Source organism: Nymphaea colorata, unplaced genomic scaffold, assembly GCF_008831285.2.
Source record: "Nymphaea colorata isolate Beijing-Zhang1983 unplaced genomic scaffold, ASM883128v2 scaffold0586, whole genome shotgun sequence".
Lineage (NCBI taxonomy): Eukaryota > Viridiplantae > Streptophyta > Magnoliopsida > Nymphaeales > Nymphaeaceae > Nymphaea > Nymphaea colorata.
Window position 1 is genome coordinate 23,760 of NW_022205092.1, and position 7,728 is coordinate 31,487.

The following is a 7,728-nucleotide window of genomic DNA, read 5'->3' on the forward strand; positions in this document are numbered from 1 at the left end:
CATCTCGATGGACACACAGAGTCGCTTCTTCTATCCGCCAGATATGCCCTTCATTGTTGAACCTCCCACATATGCGTCCGCACACTTCTGCAATTAAAATTCCTATATCAACTGCTCCACCTTCTCGAGAGCGTCTTGCCGAGTCGGGATCTTCAGGAGGGCTGCAAACTCAAGAGTTTCTATATATTTTGGATAAAACCTCGGACGGTCAGTCTTTCGAAGAGGAGGTCGTTCTGGTAAACGAAACTGCCGAACTTATAAAACTCCCTACTGCCAAAGTATTCATTATTGACCAGTACCTAGGTTAATAAAAAGCTTACTTCGCCTTCTACTTTCAACGACTTCGATTAGCGTTTGCTAAGTAATGACAAAAGGGTGGTCTTTCCAGCTCCGGAAGGACCCATGATGGCAAGCATTTCTCCGGGCTTGCAGTATCCCGAGCAATTGCTGAGGACAGTCTTGCCGTTGACATGCGCGGAAAGGTTCTACCAGGTCACCGAGACAATTTTAGTATTCTTCATCAATAATCAATATGATGTCATACGGGATCAACCGTATTAATCGGAAAATTCTAAAGAAATATGATCAGAAATCATAAAATTTATTTAGGAAAAAAATGGAAATAAAGCAGACGTGATTCTTTGCAGGAATTATTCACAATTGATACAAATAGGGCTTTATTTAAGCCATAATTAAAAGATTGTAAATGTTTTTTTTTGGCGGATTATGGATGAAAAAGCAATTTAAAAGGCGATAGTTATTATAATCATAAAATATTGGGGGAAAGGCTTCTTCTTCGAACATCTTCAACTTCCTTTTCCTTATCAGTCACTCTTCTTCTCAGTGATTAGATTTCAGCGAACAGAACAACCATTAAGGCCATATGCTAGCTTATCCTTTTCTGCAGTGCGCTCTCGTCTGATAGTCGCAATCTCACGTCCTTTGTTTGAGCTTAAAGGTCCTGGTTTTAAGATCTTAGTCGGTTTATTTCTTCACTTAATGCATGATTCTAAATCATGAATAATTTACCTTTTATATGAGAGTTTGCCTTTATCTCTTGAGATCGTTGATGATGGTCTGCAGTCTTTCGAACTCTTGATGCAGTCTCTTGATGTTAAGTTCGTATTCTTGGAGATGCTTCTTGGCGTTTTAATATTCGTTTGATATGGATTTGAAGTTGGATTGCCAATTGATGAGTTCATTTTATGACATTTGTATCTTTTTCTGAGAAAGCTGCCTCAAATGCTCAACCTATGATACAGCTTTTTGCCATTCTTCAGTACGTGTTCTATAGGAAATATTCAATCGCTATAATTCTTGAGTCAAAATGGCAATCTTAGACTCATATTCTGTCTTCTTTCTCAAATATTAGTCTCTTTATCTGGCAATAATAGCTGTATTTTGCTCGTAATTAGCGATTTTACGATTGATTTCATCGGAATTTTTGGTCCAATTCAGCCTGTTCTCTTGGATTTGGCGTCTAAGTTATTAATTCTATGTCGATAGCTCCTTAGCCCTAAATTATGTGCTTATCAGTGCATCAGTCTTACCCCTTAAAGCAAATTGTATCTTTTCATTCTCCTGAATTATAAGGCCTATCCTCTGCTCATAATCAGAAATAGCTCTGGAAAATTCGGTCAGATCTTGGTTATTCCTCTTCAAAACCTCTAGATCGTTAGACAAGGCTCTGTTGGCTGTCTATGACCGTGCCAGTTCATCGATTTTTCCCTTTAAAATGAGGTTTATTCTTTCGTTTTCCTGAGAAACTATTTGAACCCTATTTTATAATTATGCTATGATTCTATTGGCATCGTTGGCATCCAAGAGTCTTCTTTTCAGTTCTTCATTTTCTTTAGTTAGGTTGGCCAGTCTTGTCTATTGGATGGATTTATTTTTGGATTAAAATTCGATAGTTTGGCTGAAGGAAAGCTCATATTCCATCAATTTTTTGCGAAGAAGCTCAATTTAAGACTCCCTTTTGGTCTTAACTTCATTAAGTCTCTATACTTATTGTCCGATCACTCTAACTTTATTTTCGTATTCAGCAAGTCTTCGATCGCTTTCATCTTTCAATTGCTTCCCGAATCTTTAAGACTCAAACAATTTCTTCCTTATTTCCTAACTCTCCCGTTTTGAAGCATTTAGATTTTAGTTGAGAATGGCCTCATTTTCTCTTGCTCTTCTCTTGAACTCCTCGTAGTCTACGGAAATAGATCGGATGCTTGATGCAACTTGAGAAGACTCATCAGTTTTTGACCTTAACATATTCGATAGTCTATCTAATTCATGAGAAATCCCTTCATTTTTAAGCTAGCTTTCAGTTAGTTTCTTCTTGAGTTCTGAAATGCTTTGCTCATATGTATTATACTTCTTTACAACTTCAAATTCGTATGTCTGTGAGAATTTTGCCTGCAATTCGTTGCACTGTCGTTTGTAAACGTCGATTTCTTGGTTCTGATTTAAGATCTTAAGCTCGAGCTTATTTATTTCCTCTTGCTTAGCCTTTAATGCAAGTGACGATCGTTATATCTCTTGATTAGCGAAGGATAGTCTTGATTAGATGTCAGTCAATCTCCTTTGCAAGTCATTTATTTCCTGAACTTTTCTCCTTAGTTCTTAGTTTTGTCTTTCTGTGGTTTATCTAAAGCTAATGGTAGACCTTTCAAGCTCTAGAGTTGCATTTTTAAGCTTGGTCTATGATTATATCAAAAGTTTTCTTGTGGTGTCGCCTCCTTCTTGTAACTTTTTAATCAGTTACTCTCTCTACTTGACCAAAATTTAAATGTTTTGCTCATAGGTGATGAATCTTTTGTTGACTTATGCCTCATAGGCTGCAATGGAGGTTTAGTAATTCTCTATTTTTCTTCTTAGGTTTTCATTCTATACCAATAGTTGGTTGATATGTGCAATGATCTCTGCATTTTGCTTACTAGCCTGCTATAGTTGCTTTCTGAGCTAGTTTCTTTATTCATTCAATTTTCCAATAACTTCTTCGTAGTTGTTATACCTATTCACTACTTCTCCTTCGATCTTATTCTTAAACGTCAGTTATAAATTGGAGTAATTTCTTTGCAGTGTTTCAAACTGGTTCGTAAGAAGCCTATTTTTTTCATCAAGCTGCCGTAGTTATTCTATTTTTTTATTTAGATTTCCCACATTATTATTCAAATTAGTCTGGAGTTCTTCATTGATCCTGACCAAGTTTTGGATATTGGATTCGTAGTTGGTGATGCGGACCTTAACATCTGCTTCGAAGTTGTTAGCGAGGTTATCTTTTTGGCTGAGTTGTCTCTTCAAGTTGTCATTTTCTTGTGTGCTGTTCCTCAAGTTCAAGGTTACTCTCTCATACTCCTGAGCCAATTGTGCGAATTTTGTTTATAATTATCCGATTTTTCTTCTCATATTCTCATTCTCTGTACGGAGGGTTTGAATAGATTGTTCATAATTTGCATATTTGCTGCTTACTTCACCTTAGAATCTGTTCTTAACTGATATTTAATACTACTGATGAAATCTTTTGGCATTCTCAAGCTATAATAAGACATTCTTATAGTTATTTTCGATAAAAGCGGCTTCTTATTGCTTCGCTTTCAATTTTTTCAAGTTGAATTATAGTTACTGTTTCAAGTTAACCGACTATACTTATAATTATCTTACTCTTCGTTTTGATTCTTCATTTTCCTTTACTAAAGCTGCAATATTTTGGTCATATGCAATGATCCTTTTATTAACTTCTGCTTAGAAGTTGGAGATGGAGACTTGGTAATCATTTAACTGTTTTTTTAAAGATTAATTTCAGTGACGATTCTCTTGGAGTTGAAGCTGCTTTCATTGAAATAGTTACTGTACTTTACTTCAGCTTCCATCAATTTCGCTCTTAATTCTTCACCATTTTTATTCGTTTTTTGCAGATTTAATTTAAGATTTTCATTCTATTGTGTGAGTTGTTTCAACCTGAATTCCGTTTGCGTCTTTTATTCATTCAAATTGCGAATGGCAATATTTAATTTGTTGATTTCCTGTGCTGATTCGTTTAGTTTCTTATTGCTGTCTGTGACGAATTAGTTGATCTTCTTTCTCATTTCCTCGTTCTAAGCACGAATGGAGTTGATGTTTTGCTCGTACCCTGTGATCTTACGACTAACATCTAACTCATACATTTGGTTGTATCCCTCTGTATCTCTTAGTCGGGCCTTCAAGGCAAAAAGCTCCTCCTATCTGCCTTTCAACAAGTTCAAAAGACGTTCAATCTATTTATCCATATTGGCTATTTTGTTTTGCAGTTCGTATATTCTTCTCTATGCCTATTCAAGCTTTCTCGATTTGAGGTATAATTCTTCATTTTATTTCCTCAGTTGGGCAAAGTTGTTTTAGAAGTTTTTCACTTTGGATGAGGTTTAAATTTAGAATCGATTGATATAGTTCTAAAGCTCATATACCTTTGCTCTTAATTTTTCTGATTCATCTGTCTTTGACTTCAGCAGCTATCTCAATCTCTCTAATTCTTGCTCATAGGTTTGAACTTTTAATTGCAGTTAATTTCCTTTTGTCCTGGTGATGTATTATATTCTTTGTTCATTTTCTGATTTGATCCTAGCCAGCTCATTTTCATACTTGTTTGTGAGGACATATTACACTTCCTTTATCTTGGCCTTTAGACCTTCATTTTCAAAGGCAATTGCACGGTATCTTTCCAGCTAGGCGTCTTTACTCTTGTTGGCTCCTACAGACCTGTCCAGCTATTGCTTTAGGAAAGCAACTGCATTTTCCAACTATATTGCCTTGCGCTTGAGGTTGTCACGCTCGGTAAGGCCTTACTTGAGTTGACTGTTTTCGCGCTCGATCAGCTTATACTTGCTATTCTAGTATAGAAGCTTATCCAGCTCTTCCTTTAGTCTTTGGGAGTTATTGACTTATTGGACGATCTTAGAGTTCATTATTTCCTTCTCTCTTGTGATCTCTTGGATCTTGGCCTCGTATTGGACAATATATTGCCTGCTCTCTCCTACTTTTCTTGCCTCTCCATCTAATTTTTGGATGACTTCCTTTAGATGGGTGATCTAATTGCCACTCATCCTCAATCTTCCCTCATAATCTTTGATTTGGAACTCATCTTTTTCGACTCTTCGTTCCAGTTCTCTCCTTCTCAGCTCAGACTCTTCTAATTTGCTTCCAATTTCCCTCAAATTGATGTTAAGTCTTTCGATTTCAGATGTAGCGTAACTTAATCTTTTTTCATAATCTTGGTTAGTCCTTTCTAAGATGAAGGCGCTTTCCCCTTTGCCTCTTGCTATGGCCAGTTCTCGCGTGTAGTCTTCATTGGTCTTTGCCAGTGATGCCACCTCGTTTGCCTTTTGATCGTAAGCTTCTTTTAACCGTTTTAGCTCGAACTCGAGCCTTCTTGTTTCTCCTTAGTATTGGAATCTTTGAACATTAAGAGTATTCTCTATACTTTCCTTGGAATATTGAGCAGAGCTAAACCTTAGTTCCTCGATTTCCTTATTTTTCGCCCTCTCAAACGCTTACAGTCGAGCGTTGAATGTCTGGATCTGCAATCTATAATCCTCATTGATTTGCATTAGCTTCTGGTTATCAAAGGTAAGTTGAGCAATTTTCTCTGCTGATTTCTACGAGGCCACCTTCAACGATCCATCGATATTGCGTACGTCTCTAAAGTTTTGTTGTAAATTTTATATTTCGGCCTATATTGCGCCACATGTACACTTTGCTTCTTGATAAAGTCTCTCAGTTTGGCGTTGTCTGTCTTGTAGGCTTCGCATTCGGTGACTTCAACGGTCAATTCTTTGATCTGGACCTCATAGGAATGCCTATCGAGAGTTGCTCTCTCAACCTCTCTGAACCTAAAATATCATCAAGGCTACTTCAACTTATAATCTTCCAAAAATTCACATAATCTTTCTATCTCTGCCGCCTGTAGGAGACAAACAATCTCGAGATGTTCTCCCATAGCGATACGGTTGTCCCGAGGAAGCCGAGCAATCATCGATCTACATTTATATAGTGGCACTTCTTGATGTCGTATGGATCGCCTGGCTCGACCACGTTCCACAGAACTTAACGCTTGACGCTGTTGGAAAGGACTGACCGGCTGTAGAGGTTACTTTACGCCAGCATAAATATCTTTCAATAATTTTTATTGGAATAAAAGAAGCATCAACTTGAAATAATATCACAAGGATTAATTTGGCCCCATGGGATATATTGGGTCGCTATTATTATTTGTTTTTTAACATGAAAAAAGCATCATCGGCTTTGAAAAAATCAAACGTGAGACATTCTCAATCCCATCATCGGTCCCGGATCGAACGAAGGCATCTTACCCTAGCGTAAGAAATGAACGAAGACCCAGCGTACTTCGAGGAGGCTCTCTTTTGCCAACATTGTAATAAAGATACGCATTGCATCATTCAAAAAACTGGAGGAAATAAGGCATGGTTTTTCTGCGGAGTATTATCGTTGTTCGGAGGGCTTTGCTTGCTTCCCTTTCTTTGCGATTTGTGCCTTGATGTGTAGGCTTATTGCATATAGTGTGGGAAAATAAAACAAGTCACGCCTTCATAATGGTTCAAATGATATATTTCCATCGATATCGTCATAAGGCTCTCTAAATAAAGTCAAATGTTTTGCAGAAAGGCAAATGAATATCACATGATGTTGTCTTTTGATTATGACATTATGGTTTGATTGCTTTGAACTCTTGCGACGATGTTATTACTCAACATCACAGAACATTTAGATTTGCTCATTTTTTGGCCTTTGAAGTTAGCTGGATTGAATTCTTTAAAAATACATGAAGAAATCGTAAGGCTAATCCACAATCCAGTTTTCTTCCGTGCTTGGATCGTAATGGCAGGTAACTAAGGCTTTCTTAATTGGCAAAAAGAAGTTTTCCAGATCATATGACAATGGCCTTTGAAGGACTTAATAGATGCCCTTATCTTTCGTTAGAAACGACTGTTTCTTTCGACTGGACGACTACTATAATTTCGTTACTTGAGGAATCGTTAGCTTTTCGTAGGGATATAATGAAGTTTCGTGCATTAAAATTTGGTATGATTCTCATCACAATGCTCGCATTGAATGTACTCATATAAATTTGGTTCTTTTTCGTGCTTGTCCACAACGCTTTTATAATAATAGTAATCAAGATTGCTTTGTTTGAGAATGTTAAGAAAGATTTCCACACTCATCTACATTCCATATGAATAACTCTACGAAACTATGTCGTAATTTAACTGTTTGCCTCGAGATAAAATACTGGTGGTTATGAGGGCTCCATCACGTGAATTTTATTATAAGTTTACCGACTGAACGATTGTACCGTTCATCGTACTTCGGGGCTTCCAGTAAGCAAGGCCAAACCTGCCTGATTTCATTATGATGATCTTATCACACCCAATCCTGTACTTGACGATGAACTCTCCTGGGTAGTATACTTTTCCTTCAAAGGCTCTGTTCAACTTGGAGAGACAGTCCTTTTGGAAGTATCGGAACAAGGGGATTTTGCTGTAGAGTTCCTGGTTGGACGAGTGGAAGTATTATTCCTTGAGCTGTTCTGGAAGCTGGTCGATGATGGATCTATGCTAATTGTACTAAAACCTGTCCTTTATTTCGATTTAGTAAGTAAGATAGTTTTCTATTTTGGATTCAAGCTTTGATGGTATCGGATTCTTCTTCAGCATTCTCCTCATGATTCCAAGTTTCCTC